The sequence below is a fragment of the Urocampus carinirostris genome, chromosome 16 (genome assembly GCF_059441175.1).
Source record: "Urocampus carinirostris isolate Australia breed hairy pipefish chromosome 16, RoL_Ucar_1.0, whole genome shotgun sequence".
NCBI classification, from domain to species: Eukaryota; Metazoa; Chordata; class Actinopteri; order Syngnathiformes; family Syngnathidae; genus Urocampus; species Urocampus carinirostris.
This window is the reverse complement of record NC_142364.1, coordinates 18627666-18650780: the sequence shown is the minus strand read 5'-3', so window position 1 is coordinate 18650780 and position 23115 is coordinate 18627666. Positions and strand designations below refer to the sequence as shown.

General features: G+C 38.0%; 1 long non-coding RNA gene across 1 annotated transcript in view; it reads right to left on the bottom strand.

Moving 5' to 3' along the window:
* LOC148350521 (uncharacterized) overlaps window positions 1-23115 on the bottom strand; it is an 80653-nt gene that overhangs the window by 36299 nt on the left and 21239 nt on the right. The gene's annotated exons all lie outside the window — the stretch shown is intronic.

Sequence of the window (23115 nt, the reverse complement as noted above, 5' to 3'; positions counted from 1 at the left end):
TTAGAACTTTTGTTGTACAACACTCACCAGCCGCAACATTGGGAACACCTGCACCCGCTAATGACTTCCTAATACAAACACTTCATCAAAAATGGCGGGTCTGCTAAGACAAGGGTCCGTCTTAGGGCACCTCTTATTTTTAGTTTTACGTTTCCTCCATAAGATGAATGCCAAAATCTTCATCAATTAAGATGAAAATTACCATATTTCCCGCACGACAAGGCACACCGAATTATAAGCCCCCCTTCCCCCCCCAAAATTATTTTATTTATATTTATATTATTTCATATGTAAAGCACACTGGACTATAGGGTGCATAGGATTAAAACTACACTAAAAGCTATGGTTGCATTAAAATAAAACAATACATTTAAATTAAAACTATGACATCTGGTTTCAACACAAAAATTATTAGTAACTAAACAATGTACATGTTAACCACACGAGGGTACTCGAAGGCCACTCTAAGGCAGAACAGTATCATTCAACAACAATTCAAACAAGAGTATGTAATTTTGTAAAAAATGTTACCACAAACAAAAATCTTTATTGAAGTAATCAATATAGGTTTCATCCTTATGGAAAATTTGTCTGTAACAACGGCAAAAGAGGTGTAATTCGCGTACAAAAGTTGGACTAAGATGGCCAACCAAAGTCTCCAGGCTTGGGGCCGTGCTAGCCCAGAGCCGTGAGGCTTGGGGAACCCGTGGTTCTCTCCGTCCCTGTCGTCTGGATTTGAAGAGCCTCAAGATCAACCGCCCAAAGGACAAGAACTGGTTTTCTTCAGCTATCTGTGAGGCCATGTGTTGCCTTACTGACCCCTGCCCCAACAAACTGTGTGGTGCAGGGTAAATATATAATACTGACACACTCATTTAAATGACCAGGAACCACATTATTTATTTGTGTGTCTATATTCTGTCAATCATTAACAATATCAATGAACTGTAAAATTGATAATTCAAAGCTAAAAAGACAAGAGTATTGCTTTCTTCATGATAAATACTAGACACAAACTGAGGCTATTTTGAACTAATTAGTGTGGGAAACCATGAGCACCACCTATTGGTCAAATCGGTAACCACCGAATTTGATTCTGATCCCCCCCCAAAAAAGATTTAAGCAATTTACTCTCCATTTAAAACATGACAAATAAGAAAAATATCAACAACTGCTGTCCAATACGTAACAGGAAGTGAGCGCGTGAAGCGATTTTGGGTGGAATTTTCCTTAGGATTTGAGGAAATCCCAACTAGAGAGAAAATTCTGCATAAAAATGAGGGTACACGGAGGTTTACATCGCCGTTTACCGTTTTTATTTATAAAAATTAAAAACCCTAAGAAAAATTACAGAATTTGTACGGTGTCTTCATCTTCCTTTACAGATACTATCAGCAAGAAATCCCTTTGACAGACATATTTTGTGCTACATTTAATAAATATGTCAGTTTACTCTGTTGAAAAACATTTTAAGTTTAAAATAACTGGTCCCATTCAATTAGAAAATCACTTGTTTTTGTGTTTAATGGCTCCTCTTATTCGCCCCCATGCCTCGTGTATCCTTGACCTGATTGGCTGCTGTACTTGTTAGCAGAACTGAGCTAAAATGATTGCAAATAACTGTATTTTATCCTTATTCTCGTTACCTTCTAGGAAGGCAGCTGTAAAGCAGATGGTGTGGTGGCGTGCACAGACTAAACACTTCAGAGTCATTGGAGATTCTAAATACTCTCGTTCACTGCATTGTTTGGAAAAACTACATTTTTCTTTATTGTTTCATCAAGATACATTACACTTACAGAGAAATACTCCGTAATTACCTCAAGGCACTGGTAAGGGCCAGAGTAGTTATTTTCTTAGAGAAAAATACAGTGTCAGAAATCAGTCGTATTTAAAAAAAAAAAAAGTAGTATGTATACCTTTTTTCATTTCAAGAGTACCTCTACGTTTTAAAAGGTAGAAAACAGATTGAAAAAAAAAACTTCAATTATTATCCTTCGTAAGTTTTAAAATAAAATTAATAAAATGCCTAAAATATTATGATATACAGCATTTTTAGTCTAAGAATGACTACAATGGACGTGAATCTGGTCGACAGGTTATAGATAGCAATAAAAATGTATCAGTATTCTTATTTTCTCTAGAGGTAGTTACTTGAGCTTCCAACATAGTGAGATAAAGAATTTAGTCTCGTGGTTTGTGGATATGGCTTAGTCCAATCGGTGTCATGACGTCTCTACAAACCTTTACAAGCTTGTTAAAATCCAACTAGTGGTACAAAAGAATTCCAACCGAGGCCCATGCTATGTGGTTAAAAATTCAGCGGTTGCAGAGGAGTAAGTGATCTTTACAAATAAATTAAAAAAAACAATTGAGCAAAGGCATTCACAGCATTGCCAAATATCTGTGAAAGAGATACATAATCCATTTGAGTGTTTTCATGGTCCATCAACCTGTTCAACTGACACGATTGCGTTCTTACAATTCCACTCGATTTTCGTCTCTTATCAAATCACAGCAACAAGTAAATACAAATATAACAAACTTGGCTTCCAGAATCCTCCATTATAACCTCTTCCAAAAGTATGTAGCCATGAAATATTGATGACACTCCTGGAACGAATAATCAGTCTAAGTAGTTTTCAGTCTAGTCTGTTTTACACAACAACCTGGAGCTGTACACTGCTTTAACTAATATGACTCACAATAAAGCAGAGCAAGGGCTGTGTTACCCAACACTCTAATCTATGACTCCAAGGTACCACTATCCGTATGAGAACAATTAAAATGACTCATTTAGTTTTATCACACAACAGTCTTGCCTTTTTTGTGAGACGATCTTTAATTACGAGCCCTAAACGAGCAATACCGAATGCATATGTTCTGCTTTACTGTAACGAGACGGCCATCAGAATAACGTCAGAGCAAAAATATATATATATATCACTAAAGGCTACGGATCACATTCCCCCCCGTTTCATCTTCTCACTCTTGCCGCGGTCCTTTGCTCTTCATCTTGCTGTAGAAAGCAATCATCATTAGTGTATGTTTGGTAATCCAATCTGCTGATGCGGCTTTGATCGCCCGACGTCAACCAGGCCCCAAACTCTTGGCGTCCTCCAAGTAATGGATGAGACAGAGAGGATCTGGCCCTCACTTTTGCTTCTCATCAGGGCCCTCGCATGTGTTTCTGATCCTTCAAATAACCCAAGTCTATCTGGCTACGATTAATTTTGTACCGGGATATAAATAAAACTTCTAAATCATTGAAATAGATTTTTTCTCTATTGAACTCCATCTTGTATCACCTGTTGATGGATGGAATTACAAAAACGAGCCATTGCGCCGTATTTATCTTGCGCCTCCAAAAGCGTGTTTTTGTATTAAGTCTGAATACGACCAGAAACAGTGGAGATGCGAGGAATGCCGCTAGTTTTCACCTCTCAAGTGTGCACCAACGACAAAGAATTAATCAGTAGTTTCCTGGGCCTGAGCAGTCTGATAGTGTTTTTCCTGGAAGTTCTGGAGTTTGTCTCCTCAGCCTGATTGTTTTTACAATCCCTTAGCTCTGTAAGGGAGTGACAAAGAGCGGAGCGCTTGCTGGTTGCAAAACAGTCGCAGGAAAAAACATAATATAAGCAGCCCAGCATATATAAGTACTCTCTTTGAATATTTCATACAATATCTCAATAAAAATAAATTCAATTTCCCAATTTTTGTACAAAAACGTTTCTAAAGTTTTCCATCCAATCACTATCTGCACCGCTTATCCTCAGTAGGGTCACGGGGATGCTGGAGCCCATCCCAACTATCTTCGAGCAGTGGGCAGGGGACACAATGAACTGGTTGCCAGCCAGTCGCAGGGAACACAGAGACAGACAACTCACTCGCTCATTCACACCCTGGGACAATATGGAACGGCCAATTAACCTGACATGCATGTTTTTGGAATGTGGGAGGAAACCGGAGTGCCTGGAGGAAACCCACGCAAGCACAGGGAGAACATGCAAACTCCAGGAGGTTCGATATCATGACCTCAGAACTGTCCTGCACACGAGCTAACCACTGTGCCGCCGTGCTGCCCTCTAAAGTTTTCAATTGACAAAATAAAATGTTGATAGTTGATTGCAAGGATTAGGACATTAATACATAAAAACACACACACATGTTGGAGTGTACTATCCTGAGTCTTCAATAAAACCCGAGGGCAGTAAGAATAAAAATGGCCAGGATTATATTTAAGTACGGTCGTCAGAGAAGTCTGATGTTGGAACAATACTGTATAGGATAGTCGGCACGTAACAACAACTCAACAAATGTTCAATACAGCAAGGATAAAAATTATATCATTTTAATTTGGATAAAAGTAATGTTTTAATTGACGTAGAAAAATAATAGCAGTTGAAAATAAAATTCTTAAAAAAAGGCAATTTTACAAATTTAAAAACAAGAGAAACACATTTTAAGACAGACATATCTTCTTTTAATAAGACTTAAAGTTAATGTGGAAACTAAGTAAAAGTAGGACAAGGAAATACTGCCTGCTTTTGGCCCCAAGAAGCAGTGTTGTGCCATACATCCCTTGTTTACAAACGGTGACAACAGAAAAGGTAGCCAAGTCAAGTCATGTTTATCTTTATAGCCCTTAAAAGACATGAACTAACCTACATGAGGGCCACAGCAACCAGAAAATGCATTTGACTTTGTGATTTATGAATCATTGATACTTTTTCCTCCCTGTTGTGTTTTGTACAAAGCATGTAACAACAACCTCATGTCCAACAGGTATCCTAGAAATAAAGTCTGTAGAGGTTAAATTCTATTAGAATAACAAGGCAAATAGTTAATTGTTTCCTTTTGTTAATTAATGCTTGATGCTGTTTTTTTTGTTCTGAGCCTGAATAAAAACCCACCAACAATTATACATTGGATTCATTCTTATTGCGGTGTGTTAACTCTAACTAGAATGTCAATAAAAAGCTTGCCGCAAAGGCACGGTTGTACCCAGTTGTATCCCCAAACCTCCGATCCCTTCGACAATTCATGGGTTACTTTTCTGTGCCGGGTATAGCAAAAGAAAAATCTACTGGCAAGGTCACTGGCCATTATTATCATATTCACATACTATTATGTTACCATTCATTTTAACCCTTGTGTAAATCTGAATCAAGGAGGAATTAAGAATTAAGTCCTTGAATCACCAATATTGTGACACAAAGTTTGTTGAAATTAAGGTTAAGATTGCAACAGTAGTATCCTTAATTTTGATCCAAATTGTTTCATTTGAACTGTTATGTCTATGGATCTCTGAAAAAATTAACCATGTTAAAATATCTTTAAAAACAAATGGATTTATCGCACCTTAAGCATACTGTATGACAGACATTTAACCCTTTCAGCTACTTCCATCTCTCGGGGATTAAAAAGCACAATTTATCTTTGGCGTACCAATAACATCAAACCGTAGCCCACCCACGTCTCAACACCCGTTTCAACACACACACACGCACATCCATAAAAACCCATCAGCCCTAAAAGCTTTGGCTCATTGCTTAGTTTACCACATACGGTTATCTTATCAAACTGTACAAGACAGACAACTTGAGTTAAAAAGCTTTCAGCCAGAGATTTCTTTTCACATCCAAACCTAAAACATGAGGAACTACTCAAAAGTTTTGTTTTTTTAATCTGTGAAATTCTTGCACCCCTAAACTCCTTGGGTCATTCTCAAATTAGTACACTTTGGGGAAATATGCTTCACAAATATTGAGTCCAAAAACTGTAATGCCTGCCATGTATTTGGCAAGTCACAAAGTAATGCAGAAATAGTAGAAGTGGAGACGTATTAGTAGTTGATATTCATGGGAACAAATGTGCAAATGATTGCTTGTTTAGCATTCAACTTCGGCATCAAGGATTTAGTATCTTCAGTACTAAAGGAAACAATTGCCAACTGATAATACATTTTATAATGAGTAATTCTAGTTAAATCTTTTTTTGCAGTTAGTCGGCTTGTAGTCCGAATTTTACAGTAAAACATTTTTGTTTTTCCTATTTACAAGACCATTCGAAACATGAAAATAATTCCCAAATGAATTTTAATTCCCGTCCAATACAATTTTTGTTTATGTATATGTGTTTTGTTATTCTCAAAAAAGACTTGAGCAGTTTATGACTAGGCCGAGAAGCTAAGATAGGAAACGTAGACTGTTTGTTGTTGTCAAATGACCCCCGTCCCTAAACAGTGGCAGGTGGTTAATGTGTCTCTCGTGACATTGTTTAATTTTGTTTATGCCTCAGCTGTCTTGGGCCGTCACTACATGTAGAACTGTGCTGTGTGCCGTTTTCCACTTGGCTGATATTTAGATTCCACTAAGCTAACAACATAATATACAAGATTCTTTTTTTCTGGGATCTATGAAAGGGACATAAATGTATTAAAAAAATCTTAACCGTGTAGAGGTTTCTGAAGCGCCAATCCACCCAAAAGTATCTTTAACTTACCAAAATGTGTTTGTTTATAATGCGCAGCCCTTTTGGTTAACCCATTTAGTGCCAAAACGTATACAATTATTTTCAGAAGCATTATCCCTGAGTGCTGAAGCATAAAAGTAAGTACCGTATTTTCACGAATATCAGGCGCACCGTGTTATAAGGCACACACCCCAAAAAGTTTTTTGTCCTATATTTTCCATACATAAGGCACAACGGACTATAAGGAATTCACCGGGGATCCAAGGGGGCGCCAGCCTGCAAAAGTTCACACTTTTTCTGCCAATTGTAGGCTTTGTTATGCCCCGCTTTAGCCTATGCAAGCCTGTAAATGCTAAAAAGGACCCGTCTCTTTTACCTCAGAATAACTTTAGACAATGGTGACCGATTCAAATGATGATTGACACATTGGTTAGGAAATTAATCTCCGGTATGTGTATCCCAGAGTACACCGCAGACTACTTCACCTACGGGGAAAAATCTAGTCTGCTTGCCTTAGTTGCGACTTAATATTGATCGACATATAAGACGCACTGTATTATAAGGCGCATGGTCAGCTTTTTTAAAAACTAAAGGCTTTTAGGTGCGCCTTATAGTCGTGAAAATACGGTATTTTCTGTTTTTTAAGATTGGCAGCAGTGGCTTTGATCAAATCTTTGTCCACACATCGAAGTTCCCACACTTTTCAGTGTTGCTTCCAGAGGTCCTCAAGAGCCGCATGTCCTGCATGTTTTGGTGGTTTCCCTTCCCCAACTCAGGTGATGCAAACTTAAAGCTTCTTAGCAAGCTGCGTGGGACCCAGGTGATTGGACTCACCTGTAATTGATCAGAGAAACTCGCAGGACATGAGGCTCTTGAGGACCGGGTTGGCCACCCCTGCTTCCTGTATCCGGCATATGAGAGTATGTGTACACGTAATGAAACAGTGTGGTGAGTTCATTTCTTACCAAAAAAAGATGACTAAGTCCTATCAATATCGTCTGGTCACAGATGGATGACAATTCTTGCACGTCCGCAAGAAGTATTGCAAATTGTGTCATCACATCACCGCAAACATTAGGTGCCTAAAAGCTCTTGCAAAGTTCATGCATCGTTTATGAATCAGTTCAGTACGGAATCAGTTCTTGCAATGCAATGTTATTTTGCAAGAAAATCACCTTTGTTTAGCATTGTTTCGATATTAAAGGTATCACGAATTCCGAATTATAATAGAAGTATAATCTTCCAGCTATGTCCGATTTTTAAATTCTGTCATTTTTTTGCCAAACATTAAATGTTACACCTACTCTTGTCGTAATAAAGGCAACCAGACCAATTTAATATGTTGCAATTAAATAGTGATGAACCATTATGCAAGGTACTTAGGTACTAGGTAGCAATTGTAAAATCGAATTACTCACATACTGTCCCTTCAGGCTAGAATTCTGCTGGTAATTCATAAATCCAATGGGTCAAGAAAACATCTTTCACTCAACTCATTAATGACGACAGACCATCGCAATGATAAAACGCGGCAGCTCCTTTTATGTTTGATGACACCAACGTCTTGGGGCTTTAGGGTGTAATCAGGCAAAACAACCATAACAAAAAAACAGACGCAGGTTGAGTCCTGGAGTGCACTTTGTTGTGGTTTTGCATCTGTGTCATGAAAGTTTGTGGCGTGCCTGGTAGCCGTGCTTCTTGGAACGTGGTACAAAGCATTATTGGGAAACGTGTAAGAGTGCAATGTAAACCAGTTCGAACAAATTCATGATTTTATTTTATATTTCAATTGACATATAAGGAAAAAGGGAAAGTAGATGAACTACAGTTTAATAGAGCATTGTAGGATTCCATTTGGGGTAGATAATAAGGCTTTTGTTTTTTGGAAGTGTAATAAACAGTACTGATGTAATACAACTAAATAAAACCACTCAGTTTCAAAGGAACAGGAAGATTTTTGCTTTTCCAGGCCTAGAAAATGACAACGTGACAAAATAAATTCAGAATGACTAAGTGCTCGTTTTTGTCTTGTAAAACATGCATTGTCAGCAATCGTCTGCCATAAAACAGCATTTCAACATTCTCTTACGACCATATCATCGAGCACTGTGGACGTATGTAAACCATTTAGGGATGATGCAAGAGTGAAAACAAAAAAGTATTTTTTCTTGGCAGGAGTAGAGCAATTTCCCAAGCAAGACATACATAACTATTACAAAAAAATCCCTCTGCTTATTGGCAAAGTGAATTTCATCACTCACATTACTTTCAAAGGCTTTTCATCACAATCCTTTTTTCATTGTGTCTCCTGAGGTCTGCATCGTGTATTAGTGTGTGTGGTAGCTTTGTGTGTGTCCAACAGTCTTTTTCTCCAACCTTTTGGCGATGGTTGACTGGGTTCGCAACATCACACCCATTTTCTTGTTGCAGTTTGCTCTTCCATCAGAGTGCAGACAAAATTGCCTTTTAGTTCATTTTGCCTAAGCGCATGTCATGGCCATGCACGCACATGAGGCAGAACCTGACACCTGAAATTCAACCTGGGCACATGGAACGTTGCAGGTGTCTTGTTCCAAAGTAGTGCAAGACAATGCTAGTCTAGTAAGGGTTTACATAATGTTATCAGAATCTGACCCCTGACCCTCGTCTGACCCTGCTGAGTTCTGAGATCCCTAATTGGGAGTGGCACATGAATTGTGTCACGATATCCTGATTATTGTCAGAAATCAAGTGCTCTTTAATGACCATTAGTGAAATTGAATGCATATATTATCATTGGCAAAATGATATTCATGATATCATATACCAAGGATCGGGAACCTTTATGACTTAAAGAGCCATAAAAGCAAAATATTTCGATTTCTTTGGGGATAAAAGCCACACTATATATTTTGAGACAAAAGAAATCATCAAAACCGTTAAGCTTATTCTTACATTTGACGATTTGATAAAATCGATAAAACAATAATGTCAGAGCCTGTGTCCAACATAAATACATCATTTTCAATTTGTTCCCCTCCCGCAGTTACTTAAATAGTACTAAGGCCAAATTTGACCATCAGTTTTGTCCCAAATATTGGTCTTGAAACAAGATGCAAGCAAAGTTCTTTTGTAAAACTGTCATGAAATACTGAAAACAAGGATCCCTTCAGTGCAGACTACGCTGGATGAAGGGTGAGCAGTGCGCGTATTCTGTGTATAGCTACGCCCATTCCGACCGCTTACCCTATCAAATTGCTCTAGTTGCTTTTGCAAGAGCTTCTGGGTGTTTAAAAAGTGTGGAGTGGCTCTTCATCAGAATGTGTCTTAACAATGGATAATGAGCTTGCATATAAAGGATTATTAAACTAGTTACAGCCAAAAAAGGTATGTTGGTGCGACACCTCGACTGTAAACTGTAGTTAAAGTTGCGTCATATTATATATTATATCAGGGCTGGGAAAAATGTCTCGTTAAAGATTTACTTTGTAATTTTCAATTTAACACGTGAAAACATATTAATGTAACGATTAAAATTCCACCCTGTGGCACGTCCCCGGGTGTCAAGCCTCGCTGTTCCAACAAAAGAAGAAGAGCCGCTTTCGTTTTCTGAGGCTAATGTGGCGTAGCATGCTAGCGATTGAAAAGAGAAACGAAACACGTTTAGGTGGACAGTTTTGCTTTAAAACCTTTGACATAATAAATGTTATCTTATTTTTCTATGCATATTCTTTCATATTTACTGCCATTTGTAAACTCTGGATTTAATAATGAAAATGTTTTAATCGATTTCCAGCCCAAATGTTATATTATATACAAATATGCACATACATACTTACTGAACCATTGATATAAACCATGGTTCAGACTGCTCTGAAGGCAACAATATATTGACTGTTTGCGCAGGCTCTATTAAAGACTCATATTTGGCTCGGGAGCCATAGGTTTCCGGCCCCTGGCATAGACGGATGAAAACAGTTTTTACATTGGGGAAAATAATATTGGGGTATAATTGTCCTAAAGGGATATCCAAATATGAACCTCATCAAACAATAAGTATCGTGATACTTGTGGGGAACTCAAAACTCTGTGCAGAATTGATTGAGTAACTAAGATTGGCTTGGCCATGCCACATTAAGTATCAAACATCAATGAGATTAGTAGTCTACAAGAAAGTGTTGGGATTATTCAAAAATATTGTTTATGTGAATTCATAACCACCACGGTGGCCAAAACAGACCCAAATAGAAATAAGACCAGTTATCACAAACGTTTGCCCAAACTGCAAAAACGCAATAGAACCCACCCTTTAACCATATGTGCTGTATTTTCTGGACTATAAGGCGCATCCCAAAACCAAAAAACTGGTAAGAAATTTGAACGTAAGCCTTAAAATCCATTGGGCCTTGTGTACAGGAAAAATGCAAACTGGTTTATTTTATATATTATTATAAAGGCATTGGAGGTCAGAGAGTGACAGAAAGAGCACAGAAACCTAACCCCCAGAACACTATGGCCATAAATGAGACATGTAAAGTCTTCTCATTATTTGGGGTCACAGTACTAGATACAAATGGTAGGGGGGTGAGAAATAGGAGAAAGTGATTAAAAAAATAAACATAACCAAAACGCTGTTGAATAACTGCAGCGGTGTATTTATTTATTCTTTCACGGTGATTGAATCACTTCCCAAAATGCCTTTCTCTATACGTATTCAGTTCAGAATCTTGTACACCTCGTAAAGACTTGCAAGTCGGCAATACAACACTGTATTTTAATGGTTCCCAACCTTTTCCCTACCACGGAAGAGTTAAATGTCTGACAATATTCTCGCAGTTCGGCCCAATAGTAACATTAACAACAGTGTAAAAATATTCATATATTCTCTATGATCTGCGTTCAATTTCTGCTGCATCCAATTTTTGCAATTGTGATCAGTGATATATTTCGACTGATCAAGGCATAAATCCGGTATTTATTTATTTTTAGTTACATTTGGCCATTATTGTAGTTTTTATTCTATGCGCCTTGTAGTCCGGTGCGCCTTATACAAAATATTGCAGAAGACTAATTTTGCACCTTATAGTTCGGACTTAACTTGATGTGAAAGTTTTCCAACTGACTGCAATTGGATGGAAACCAGTCCAAGGTGTACCGCCCACTAACCGGGTTGCAATGAGTTATTAATCCGTCCTTCCAATGGAACTTACCTACCCTTGTCATGATAATAAAGTAAAGTCCGGTCAAGTTAAGTCGTGTTTATTCTTATAGCCCTTAATCACAAGAAATGTCAAAGGGTTGTACAGACTATTGCAGACTACTGACTATTATTGCACTATCCCATAATCTAAAACCTACACGAGAACAAAGAATACCTCAGCATGAGGAAATTAAGAAACCTTGAGAATGGACCGCGTCAGAAAAAAATGCATGTATTACTGAATAAAAGTCATATTGGTTAAAATTTAACTGGATTATACTTAATATTTCCCTGCACAGACAGTGACTAACCACTTTTTCTTGTTGCACCAACAAGAGCGCTTGATTTGTCTTGGCGCTTGTCTTGCTCTTTTAATGATGGCCACTGATTGGTCACAGACGTACTACGCTTTTCCACTTCCTGCCTGATGGGGTAAACAAAAATGCCACGGGAATCATCAATCATCACAGACAATTACCTCTCTTTCTCTCTCACCCTCCCTTGTTGACCCCAGCCCGAACCACCGGCCCCCTTCGAACCACACCACTACCACCAGCTTGCCGATTTTGTATACCCTTTGTTTGTATCTCTTTAACAGCCAACATGTCTGGACTGTGACAGATGTGCCAGTTTAGTTTGAATGTCAAACTTCATTATACTCATGTAGAACACGTTTAGTTTGGGTCCAGTTGTAATAAATGATGCTCGGCTTTGAAAGTATTCGGTAGCAGTACAATTTAAGAATACTAAAACCTCATGACTCATTTCATGCTAGGCCACTGCCAGTTATACAAACCACAGTCTTGCTTGCTTGACTCAAAGATGCATGTGACAAAATGCTATTCAAATTAGAATGTGCATATTTTCAAAATATGACAACTATGGGTGTGATTAATGCATTTGTGTTAACTTTATAGTAGAATTTGTCACACACTATTTTCCCGCGCAAAATAAATGACCTCTGCAGAATATTAAAAAAACAAACAAACATGTGGTTGTTTAAAATTGGAGCAGTTTATTCATGCTCAAAAAACAGTCTTAATTAGCCTGAAATGTCGTAAACCGAAATACTAGTCCCTGGTCAAGATTTCTTTTTGTTATTCAGATTTGAAAAAAGACATTTTTTAATTAATAGGCAAGATTAAGGGGAAAAAGCAGCAGTCTAACACATCACGTGGTAATGTTGGGAGGTAAGAATCTATCCATTATCTGCACCACTTATCCTCAGTAGGGTGCTGGGGGTGCTGGAGCCCATCCCAGCTATCTTCAGGCAGTGGGCAGGGGACATCGTGAACTGGTTGCCAGCCAGTCGCAGGGCACACAGGGACAGACGACTCGCCCGCTCAGGTAAACCTAGGGACAATTTGGACTGCCCAAATAACCACTCAGCCGCCGTGCGGTCAGGAGGTAAGCAATTATACAAAAAAATGGTGTTATCTTTTTTGCGTACTTGTCAAAGTGAACAAAGAGCTGTAAATTGGAAATTCACTAAGAAGTCAACAACTGCAAATCAACAAGATGCAGTCTTTCAAATCCCTTTTTATAATTGTCTTTGGCTTAAGTAAAACCACCCAAAACTGGGTTAAAAAAAATTGCATTTACATTTTAACTGGGGCGTTCTTCGCGATTGGTTTAGTTTAAAGCAATTAAGAAATGAAAATGGTCAGCACGGCAGAACAGTGGTTAGCACGTGTGCATCACAGTTCTGGTTGTCTGTCCCTGTGTGCCCTGTGACTGGCTGGCATCCAGTTCAGGGTGTCCTCTGCCCACTGCCCGAAGATAGCTGGGATGGGCTACAGCACCCCCGCGAACCTACTGAGGATAAGCGGTGCAGATAATGGATGGATGGATAGAAATAAAAACAAATTGATGGTTCCATAAAACATGGACACCCTCTAAATTACCACAATTCCTTGTTATTGAACACAGTCATAACTGCGATACCTAAAGATTAAATATTGGCACTGATATGATACTCAAAAATTGCCTAGTAATTAGGAGTAGAAAAATAATTACTATTGCAACAGCGATGCTGGATTATACTCTAGGGTTCGGTAATATTGGTAGCTAAGGAATCGTGAATATTGGGAATTATACTCAAATTTTTACCTGAGGAAACTTTGCAAATAATAAAAACTTTTTTTCTTTTTTTTCTGTTGTCTGAAAAAGTTTCAGTGGTAAGCAAAGTTAGCAAATTATCTGCTCTCTCTGAAACCAGAACTAATCTTCCTTTGAGATTATTCACCCAGAACTAACACCCCGCGTTTCCTTATCAATATTTCAGTGAAGGTCAATCAGCTCCACTGGATTTTGCCTAAACTCTGAGAAGTTTTTGTCAAGTACATTTCGCAAACCAAACCTAATATTTCAGTATTGTCTTTAATCCCCTTACATTTTTATTAATATAAAAAAATAATTAAATGATCAAGTAACCTTACACAATGGTTTTATTTTAAATTTTACTGGCCTGTTTAGGTCACGGAGTTTATTTATTTATTATGGGACTTGCCATTAAGTAATGCTCAAAATATAATGCGTTTTATTTATATGTTTTCATGTCAATTTATCCAGTTGGACAACCTGGATATAACATTGCTCATGTCACCATAATACAGTCAGCTCAAATAAAAGGGTTGACAATCCATTTAACTCAGTTTAATTTGGCAATAAAAAAAGTAATCTTTCTCCAGATTGAAGACAAAAGCCGCATTAAAAAACATAGGAAGAAACAATTTGCAAATGTAAAGCCAAAACAGAACACCATTTGCAATTTCTAAAATTTGAATAGCGGTCAATGAGGGACACCTGCTACTTTACCCAACCCGCTTTTATGCTACATACATTTTTTGAGGGTTGTTTATAGGCCATAATAAGGGTCATCTTGCCTTAAGTGGTGCTGGCACATGAGAATGGATGTTTTTAAAGGCAAATGTCAAGGCTAGATGTCTGCTTCCCAGATGCAAGGTTGTACTTAAAAAAAAAAAAAAAAAAAAAAAGCAAACGAATCAAAATATGACATCGCTTTCCTCATGAATGCATAATTAACCCTATGAATTAATATTAGGTCACGGTCTTTATTCAGTTTTCAGTGTCGATTTTTAGATGACAGTGGAGCCTGAAGAAGAACAGCAGCCCGCACTAGACTGTTCTGTGTCGTCTCCATTGGAAATGACACTGTAGCCCTTTGACCTTCATAGGTGTGTTTGTTCTGATGGATAGCAAGGAGTTAAGGGGATGAAGGACGATCATCTGAATGGCTTCAAAAAGCCAAACATCCGCAACTCACTATGTGTGTGCTGTTCCATTATTTGTCTGCCAAACAGCTTGTACTTTTCCAAGTCCCCTTAAAGAGGAAACTTTGTGATTTATGATATTTATGATGCATAGCCAGTGACTGAGATTCCAAATACAGATGTGAATTTCAGCTTAACTTGTTCCCTGAAAGCCCATTTATTTATTATTAGATAGATAGATAGATAGATAGATAGATAGATAGATACTTTATTCATCCCCTAAGGGAAATTCACATTTCCAGCAGCATCCCTGAGCTGAGAACAATACAATAATAAAGCCAAAAGAAAACAATATACAAATACCCAGTGTGACGTGCAAATGCCCACTTTAGCATGTTATATAGATTAACTAAATAGTGCTACACAGAACACATAATGCAGTAAGATCCAATGTAGGTGGTGTGGTTTAATGTGGGCCTTTACTCTGCCGGGTGGAGTTAAAGAGCCTCATGGCATGAGGAAGAAAAGAACTCTTCAGTCTGTCCGTAGTACAAGACAGTGACAGCAGTCTGTCACTGAAACTGCTCTTCTGTCCGGAGATAATGCTGTGAAGCGGATGCGATGGATTGTCCATGATTGACCTCAGCTTTTTCAGTGCCTGTCTCTCAGCTGCTGTTGTTAGGCTGTCCAGCTCTTTGCCCACAACAGAGCTCGCTTTCCTAGCCAGTTTATTGAGACGAGAGGCATCCTTCTTCTTGACGCTGCCTCCCCAACACGCTGCCGCATAGAAGAGGGCGCTTGCCACTACTGTCTCATAGAATATTTTCAGGAGCTTTTTGCAGATGTTGAAGGAGGCCAGCCTTCTGAGGAAGTAAAGTCGGCTTTGCCCTTTCCTACATAGAGCTTCTGTGTTGGCAGTCCAGTCCATTTTGTTGTCCAGCTGCACACCCAGGTATTTGTAGGTCTGGACAAATTCTACACATTCTCCCTTGATGGTTACAGGAACCGGGTTATTTTTATTTACTATTTTTTTTTTTTACTTTTTTACTTTATTTTTATTTACTATTTATTTACTATAATATTTATAGTTATTATATTATTTATCATCCAATGATTTTATTCCGGCAGCGCATCGGCTCACTGTTTAGCGCGTGTGCAGCACAGTTCTGAGGTCGCTAGATCAAACCTCCTGTGTGGAGTTTGCATGTTCTCCGTGTGCTTGCGTGGGTATTCTCCGGGCACTCTGGTTTCCTCCCACATTCCAAAAACATGCATGTTAGGTTAATTGGCCGGTCCAAATTGTCCCTAGGTGTGAATGAGCGAGTGAGTTGTCTGTCTCCATGTGCCCGGCGATTGGCTGGCAACCAGTTCAGGGTGTCCCCTGCCCACTGCCCGAAGATAGCTGGGATGGGCAACAGCACCCCGCGACCCTACTGAGGATAAGATATACAGATAATGGATGGATGGATGATTTTATTCCCTCGCACAACAAAAAATATATATTAACACCATTGACGCAATCTCAACGGCGTTGTCGATTTTCACCGGGAAGTAAGACGCCTTGTTCACAAAAAAACATGCAACTACTAGCTTTCTGTGATGGACTCATTTGCGGTTTTCCGATTTCGAGGGCAAACGAGAATAACATTTAATATTAAACAAAGAATTATTTTATTTGCACCACTAACCAAATTTAAGTTTTGTGCTTGTTTGATCCCCCGCTCCAAAAGTGAGTTTCTATGCTGCATCTTATGTGTTTAAAAGATTGGGTTTGCCAAAAGCATACACTTATATATATATATATATATATATATATATATATAATGGAAAGGATAATACAGACAAATCAACGATTAGACATACCCTTTTTTTAGCAATTAAGCTGGAGTATGCTTGAATCATTTGTCTCTGTACTACAAGGTAGTACTTTGGGACATAATATCCCGAATGAGGTAAATGGTGCGTGTGGATTAATCAAATGCAAAGACTAATCCAACCATTTCAATTGGAAAACTCACAGCATCCCGTTTCCGATTAGTCCCTGCATGTAAACAAACCCACAGGGTCCCAACAGATGTAAATACAAAATGCACCAAAGAAATGTTCACGCGACATGAATGTAGAATGCTTGAATACACACCGATTAGTGATTTAAGCAAAACAGCACATTGTGTGTGTTTTTAGTGAGAAATTGGCATTTTTAAATGGTCATGAGCTCCAAAATGTTGATCCAGATGACTACGTCAGTTTAATTTTTTTTCTTTTTCCCATGTCTTGAATTGTCGATCGGACTGAATTTGATTATATGAGAAAAATAAAGTTACTGGGAAAACAGTTTGTCCTTTTTTTCTCATGAGCCAATCTAGGATTGTGTGTCTCACAGATGCTTATATCAAAGCATCAGTTATGGTTTTCTATGTCATAATCGCTGAACAGCTTTGTTTACGTGACATGAAGGCCGAAAAAGACTGGCTCACCTTCAAACGTTGCCTGACAAAGAGGTGTTTACTTCATTCGCTCAGGCTGCCACAGTCGACCCACTGATCTGTGTTTGTTTCCATTCAAAGAGTAGAACATTCCAAACAATGTGCACAGTGGTTAACAGGAAAAGAACTACTACTTTAAAAGAATCAACTAACATATTTGACACTGCAGTGTAAATTTACTCAGAAGGAGACTTTTCTTGTGCGTCTCTAGGAGGTTTTAATGTGTCTTTAATTAAACTTAACTGCCAAACCGATTTGTGAGGAGGTGGTTTGAGGACTGTAATACGCTCAAAGCAACTGGCCCAAAACGCAATGAAACAATTAGAATCACTGAGCCAAACTGCTGGTCCCTAATGATGTCTTCCTTCCAGGCATAAGCAATCAAGCCTCATTTAAGGTATGGCCATCTGAGCCAGAGGGAACTAGTGTCGCTCAAGTCCCGAAGATTTGAGGACCAGGAAACTGCCCAATTTAAGCTCGAACCGCAAAGCGTCGAGACTCCATGTGATGAATACAGAAACGTGACCACATCTAAGCAATTGCAAGGCATATAATATATGCCTCAAAATTTAATAAATCAAGAAGATCGACCTCAGTCTTTAATGGTCTCTTCTCTGACTCTTGCTACTTAAACCGTCAAGTTATCTTTAAGTGGCTGGAAATTGCATACTGCGCCTCATGGGCCACAATCTCAAAAGACCAAAGTGGAAGGGGAAAAGTAATTATGCGCCAACCACAACTACCGTATTTTCCTGGATATAAGATGCAAAATAAATTACTAGATTTTTTTCACAATGTGTGGCCTGCCCTATAGTGCAGTGCATCACATGTGTGTTGTTTGTTACAGGCAGATGTAGTAGAGGACAACATGAGAAGGTGAGATGGGAACATGTTGGTGTTGATTGTAAATGAAAGAGTATGAGAGTATGTGCGTTATTCAGTACGTCATGCTGTTTATTACATCCATCACCATCAAACTGTGCCTCTATGTGTGTCCATCTCAAGGCACGCAAACACCTAATGGTATCTGCAGGCGTCCCTACCAACAATCTGCATTTTGCTTTTGCCAACTGTTGCCATATTACTTTGCGCCGGTGTTGCTAATGTGACAGTACTTTTACATAGTATGTTTCATATTAGTATTCTGTCATCTTTTAGCAGTCGTTACTTCCCAAGTACATATCTGCAAACAACTTTTAATGACGTCGCAATCGATGTCGCCATCTTAAATGGTCAGGTGATCCCAAACTCAACACAACTTGAAGCATCATTCGCGCTGGCTTCATAAACAATGTGGAAAAACAAGTGAGGCAAATGAACTCTGAGCTTGCTATGATTCCTGGTGGATTGTATATGCCTGGGCTAACATGTCTGCTGGCACTGTTGTTCGAAATTTCGCCAGCATAATTTCCCAGGAGCCACATGGCACAAAAATGACTCTGAAAGTGAAACTGGCATAATGAATGGACATTTGGTGCAGCTGTACAATTCAGAAACAGAGGAGGGGGGGGTTTGATTGATGACATTTACTCATAAAAAACTTTTGCTCTGCTCTACATTTGTGCTTGTTTTATAAGTGAGCTTTTTTCCATGCCTTACTGCGCCTTTTTGTACTGTACGTCTTATGCATGGAAATGCTGGATGAAAATACCGCAAAACAATACAATAGACATGACATGACAAACAAGTTAACAATGGAAATAATGCACAGCACTACAATTATTTAAAAAAACGTTCATTTGTGGAATCAGTCATTGGCACCACTTACGGCAATGAATGAGAAATTCAGTTTGATATTTATGATCACACTATGCACTTTATATGAATAATTAGCAAAGGTGTCAAGCAACTTGCTTTACCCGAGTCGTTTTCCTTGGTATCTCAAGTTGAGAGTTTATTCTTGATTCATTTTGAGGCTAGAAAAAAAAATCAATTTACTTTTGCACTTAAATACATTTTCAATCTGGACCTTTTGCACTTTAGGGACTTATACATTATTTAGCAGTGTTATGCGCAAGCGTTTTTACAGAAGTACTAAATCCTATTTTTTTTTTTAATATAAAAACTTAACACTTTTTTCAAAGATACCTCTAATAATATAAACCAACATTGAATTGTGTAACCCCCCAAATCGCAAAAAACATTTGGCTAAAATTCCTTTCCAGAAGGGAAATCCCCTACAGCCTTCCAAAGTAGTTTAGAAGAGATGGGAGAGGGAAAAAAAATAAGAGGAGGTAGAACGTGTGCTGCTTGGCTGCATCCAACAAATTGTTTTCTGCTGTGACGAAATATTTTTTTCCCCTCACGGATGGGCAACGTGCAACATCTGAATCGCGTTAAGAGGCTCACACACAAACGCACGGGGGCCGGGAGGCTCGGCTGCTGAGCGCATCACTGATTGAGAACCAATAATACAACAGCGGTCATTTGTTTATTCAACAAAGTAGAATGATAAAACAATATGGTGCCCGTTTGTTTGAAGCACGGTGCATGTATGAGTTCGCATCCAAAGTTATGTTATGGTTGACCACCAATTATTTTTTTGTCCGATGTTTCTCTCAGTGCTATTTGTTTTGTTACAGATGTGCAGCAGAGCACGCTTGCCCCAAAAAGATCAAGTGACTTGGAAAGTAGTAATGTCATAGAGATAGATCAACTACATGTCACATGTTGAATAAGTTTGCGTGAAAGTGCTGTCCGTGGTGCTGAAGCTTATCGCTTTAAATACTCCTTGATGTGGAACTTGTTGATAAATAGCTATGATGAGGGTAAAAAAACATTAAATAAAGCTCTGTAACGCCAAGTATCATTATAAAGACAGAAAATAATAAAACCACACGCCAGGGTACATAATACCAACAAAGTATAAAACATGAACAATACAAACATCTATCTGTATGTCAATCGACAAGCTGGAAGGGCTGTTCTTGATTCAAGATTGTTTAAAGTTAAATGAAGACTTTAGTGATGAGCAATAGCAGTTTTACCTATTGACTCTTGAGTAGACAATAATATTACCGATACCAAAAGCAATAGTATAAATAAAATTACAACCAAAATAGACTCATATTAAAGAACTATTTATTCATGCTAACATTTTGCTGTTCAAAAGTGAATTGCATGTACGCTAATGTGATTTAATCTAATCAATGTATTATTTATTTTTAGCTTCTAATAGTAACACAGCCACTAGAGGGCAACTGGTAATAGCAATGATGTGATAATATTCATTTTGTCTAGTAGTTTGATTTTTATTTTTATTTTACATTGAACACACCTTTGATTACCAAAAAGTACTATATTTTTCAGTTAAGGATGGCATGTTATGTTTACATTTAAAATATGCGTCTAGATTTTTTTGGGAAGCATTTTAATACATTAATGCAAAAAAAAGCCTGACATAGTGGAATATATACACTAATACAACGTGTGACTAATCAGTACACCTACACAATACTCTTATCATAGAATGGTACCAAAAATTAAAATGGCAATATTTTTTTGATTGACACTAAAACATTTACTTGGCATGTGTTTCAAATTATACTGGTAGTTTGTGGTGGTGTAGCAAATCAATGTATCATACCAAGAGCTGGTTGTAATACTTTGGTTCTTTCATGTAGCTAATCAAATTAAAATAGCTGTCGGAATGATGCAGTGCAGATTTACACAATGCACAACACTAACAAATATAAGAAACAGTAAGAGGGACTTGTGTATGATTGAATAAGAACTGAAAAAACAATGAAGGAGAAAAGACAGCAAAGTACTGCAACTCTGCCCTATATCTCAATTGCATCACAGTTCAGCAAAGAAAAAAATGAAGGAGTGGACCTAGAAAAGATGAAACGAAAGAGATATTGTCTGACAATGTAAAAAGGAAACTAAACAAAGCTGGGACCAGACAGAACACCTGAAGTACTCCAACTAAAAGTTACAACCTGTTTCATGCCGTACACCGGGCAGATGTTTATCTTGACATTGAACGCTCTTGAAACTCAAGGTAAAAACAATCTCAAGATTGGATCTGTGATGAGAGGAACTCGACTCAGCTCATACCTCTCCAATGTGAGTTATGACTTAAAATAAAAGGGGATAGATGCGTTTTGTGGGCAGGAGCATCATGAGTGGAATTAAACGAATAAAAAAATACAATAAAAATTACCCCCCAAATTTCCGATTCTTAGAAACACAGTGAAATAAAATCTCCAGTGTTAAATTAACATTAGAAAGTGTTTACAGGTGTCCTCACCCAAGAGTGCTAATGTTGCATCATTGCATAGACTGCAGGGTTGAAAGGCCGTGACAAAAGCCGCGGCTTATAGCCCGGAATTTGCGGTAAACCAGATTATTTTTTCATAAAAACGTTTGGCTGCGCGTTATACACAAGGTTGTACGGTAGTAGATTACTTTATTTATGCAGTGATTCCTCAGTTTAAAAATATTGCCGACCACAATTGCAAAAACACCAAAAAACTAACATCGGATGCAACAGAAAATGAACCCGGGTCGCAGCAGTGAAAGCGGCGAATCCTTAACACTAGACCACCAGTGATATAGATGTCAGAGGAAAATACATTCAATTTTATCTCATTATCACACTATTGTTATTGGTACAAGAGACAATTTTTAGAGAATGAAAAAAAAAATGTCCTAAAAAATAAAAGTAATCACAAAAAAAAAAAACAACAAGGCAAAGAATTATTTGGTATATTTAATGATAAATCTGACTTTAAAGGACATGATATTGGTGTTGTGTTTCATAGTTTACGTTGTCAAAACATTATTTTAATGATGGCCGCACCTATTCAACGTTTGTCACTTACGATACTTGGTTTGAGCTGAGAAAAAGTGAAACAAACATTTATAGCGATTGATTAACTAATTAATTATATTTATACTGAATAATAAATGTTTCCTGTTTTGTCTATTTGGGTGTAAAATCAAGTTAAAAATGTAATCACCTTTTTCCATAGTTGTGTTAATTTTATTTAAGAAAATAGTTAACATATAGGTTGGAATAAACTACAAAATTTCACCAGAAATTGCTACCAAAACTATATACCCAAACTACCCCCTGATCCAGGGCTGTCACAAATGATCATTCTTTTAAGAAACATTTATGAGCACATCATATTGAAAATTTGCGACACATTTAAAGTTTAAACTTTAAAGTATACATTCATCCATTATCTGCACCGCTTATCCCCACTAAGGTCTCAGGGGTGCTGGAGCCCATGCCAGTTATCTTCGGGCAATGGGCAGCGGACACCCTGTACTGGTTGCCAGCCCGTCGCAGGGCACACAGAGACAGACAACTAATTCGCTCATTCACACCTAGGGACAGGCCAATCATCCTGACATGCATGTTCATGGAATATGGGGGAAAATCTGAGTGCAGGGAGGAAACCCATGCAAGCTCAGGGAGAACATGCAAACTCCAAACTGGGTGGCTGGTAGCTGGAATTGAACCCTGGGGTTGAAGCGATAACGACCTAGCTGCTGTGTCACCAACATTAAAATATAATCAAATTATTTTATTAATGTTCACTACTGGAAAGGTGCCTTGAGATGTATTCATTATAAAAATAGCCTTGGTTCAAAAAAGGCTGATTAAGACTTTCAAAGTTCACAAGTTGAGCATATCCACTTTAAACTTATTCAATTAAATTCTGCATGTTTCCCGCTCCCATAATAAGACAAAAAAAAATACACACACCACAAACTAAAGAAAGGTTTTTTT